Here is a 2,999-nt window from a genome sequence, read left to right on the forward strand (position 1 = left end):
ATTGACTTTAAAGTCTACTCAGAAGCAGACAGAATAGTCATATCAAAAGAAACATACAATTCTCCTTTCAGAGCTGAAATCAACTGACCCAGCCTTGACTAGCTCTGGAGATATTCTGAACTACATGGACTAGTTCACCACATAAACAACGTTCACCACATAAACAACTTAAAGACAAAAGCTTTGCATAAAGTGTTCATGTGATCAAAGGTTCAAAGACCAACAACTGCCTCAGCCACAGCATAATAGCCATGATAGTCCTAGTGAGAAAAGTGGAAAACCTCAAGAGAATTTAGACACTGGACTTTTAAAAGGAGATCCAGTACCAATAACCTCAACACAATCAGTGGCAAATTAGCCACTGGGCCCACAGGCTTCCACCAACTGGGAGGCCAAAGTATGGCAGCGGGGCTGAAGTGAGGAGTGGGGGCTGATGGGGTGGGGGGTATATGATGGTTGGTTCTGAGCAGATGGGGGTGAAGGCTAGGAGGGTGAACTGAGGGCAGTGGGGGTCAATGAGGTAGGGGGGATGAACTGATGGGTTAGTAATTATGCGGGCTGCGGGGTTGAAGTGAGGGGGAGCCAAATTGAGAGTGGTTGGGTGGGGATAGAAGTGAGGAGGAACTGGAGGACAGGATCAATTGCTGGGCAGGAGATGGGCAGATGTGGGGGTGAGAGTTCCTGCAACAGGATCAATATCACTTTATCCAGTACACGTGGGAGAGTGGGCAACACTAGTTGTTAGAGCCCTGCAAATCCACAAATATCCACTTGATATCCATGGAACATTTTTGCAGATCAGATACGGATACAAATTTTGTATTTGTGCAGGGCTCTACTGATTGCCACATGCACACACCCTTTGGGGGTGGGGCAGGGGGAGTTCAAAAATCAAGAGACTGACCTAAAGCAATATTTATTTTTAAATCTCATGATTTTTTGGACTAATCATGATTTTGGGGGGTCTGATTCATAATTTTTGATGGCTTGAAGTTGACAATACTACATGAACAGAGAAGACAGCTTCTTGGGGCACAGGTTGTCCCAAGCCACTCTGCATCAGCTAAGCTCCTTCCCCACTGGGCTCACTGAGAATGCATGGATTGTTTCTCCCAGCACCATTACTGGCTCTGTCAGCATGTCCCCTTACTCTTGGGGGAATTCTATGCCATGCACGCATGCAGATTTCATGTCCCCCACAGATTTCTTTGCTTCCCTGCAGAAAAATGACTTCTGATATGGAAGCAGCAAGCGCGGTAACGCCCCCGTCCTCAGCAGCATGGGCGTGTCATTTCAAGTACCTGGAGCAGCGAGGGAGGCAGGGCTATGGAGGCTGTGACTGGTTCATACCCTGTGCCAGGCTCAGCTCCTAGTCCCGGCCCAGCTGGACTGGGGAGGACGGAACTTGCTCTTGCCCTGCAAGGAGTGGATGTGGCTGGGTCAGACCTACCCCTACAAACCTCCCCTGGCTGCAGGAAGCTCTGCACACCCACACCCCTATTTCTGCCCCCATCGCTCTCTGTTTGCCCAACCCCCATGCATCCAGACCCCCATACCCAGACCCCAGTCCGCTGAGCCTCACCCCTCAGCACCCAGAAACCGCCCCCCCCCCAACCAAGCCTCCTCACCAGAAGCCCCAGCTCACCAAGCCTCACCCCCTGTATCTGGAGCTCCCTGTATCCAGATCCCCTGCCACGCCCCACCCCCCCACACATCAGGACCCCCATTGTGCCTCATCCCTGCATGCAGACCACACACCCCAGAGCCCTCTGCACTGGAACTCCCACCCCACTGAGCCCCAACCAGCTTCACCCAGATTCCCATCCCACCAAGCCCCACTCCCCCAGCACCCAGACCTCCTGCTGAGCAGCAGTGCCGGAACAATTTTTATAGGGGGGGTGCTGATGATGGAAATCATGTATTTTGGTGTTTGTTATTACTACTTTAAGGCAGGGGGTGCAGCAGCACCACCAGTACCATTAGTTCCAGCACCAGAGCTGCTGAGCCCCCACATCCAGACATCCTTCACCAAGCCCCATCCACCCACACCCAGACCCCCCTTGTTGAGCTCCAGCCATCTTCACCTGGACCCACCTGTAGGCTCCAATTCCCCTTACACCCAAAACCCCCCAACAAACCCCTATGCATCCAGATGCCCCCTGCACCCAGACCATCCACCAAGATGCCTGCACCCAGATTGCCCCACATAGAACCCACTCATCCCACACCTGGATTCCCCCCCCCCCCCAATCTCCTCCACACTTGGATCTTGCGGGGCTGAGCCTGCCTGCGCCACACCTGGATCGGACGTGCAAGCCAGACTCTGTCCCTCTGGCTTGTCATCTTGTTGTGCCTGGCGCAGGGGGGCAGGGCCCAGGCGTGTTTCTGGGGCAGACCCCAGCTCTTGCGCTGCGTCAAGTGCCGCCTGAGCGCCTGTCTGCTGGGCTGGGGTGGGGGAGCCGCAAGGCGATCTGCCACCTCCGTGCAGCCCGTTGCCATGCTGCAGCCTCCACATTTATTCATTAACAAAACCATGCAGAATTTTAAGATATTCTCCACAGAATGGGTATTTTGCGGGCACAGAACTTTTCAGGGCGGACTTCCCGCAGGAGTGCCCCAGCCAGGCCTGGCTCGGCGAGGGCGGGCGCGGGGGGAGGAGAGGGGTTTCGTCTCCGTCACCCTGCTGACCGAGGGAAGACTGTGACAACGTGCCGCGCTGGGTCAGCCTCGTGGCTTGACCCGCCGCAGGAAGAAGGCGCTTCGCAGGCCGCAACGGCCCCGGCTTTGGGATGGCTCCTGCGGGCCGGCCACGGCCGCTAATTGTGCGCTGTGCCCTGAGCCGCCAGAGGGAGGCCGCTTCCAGCGCATGGGAGAGGTGGGGCGCAGAGCGACTGCCCAGCCGGGGGCTGCCCGAGCTGCAGCGCGGGAACGTCGCCAAGCGGGGCCAGTTCCGCTCCAGGGCTGGGGGCCGGGGGGCCGGTTAGCGCGTGACACGCGCG

The sequence above is a fragment of the Lepidochelys kempii genome, chromosome 1, assembly GCF_965140285.1.
Source record: "Lepidochelys kempii isolate rLepKem1 chromosome 1, rLepKem1.hap1, whole genome shotgun sequence".
Lineage (NCBI taxonomy): Eukaryota > Metazoa > Chordata > Testudines > Cheloniidae > Lepidochelys > Lepidochelys kempii.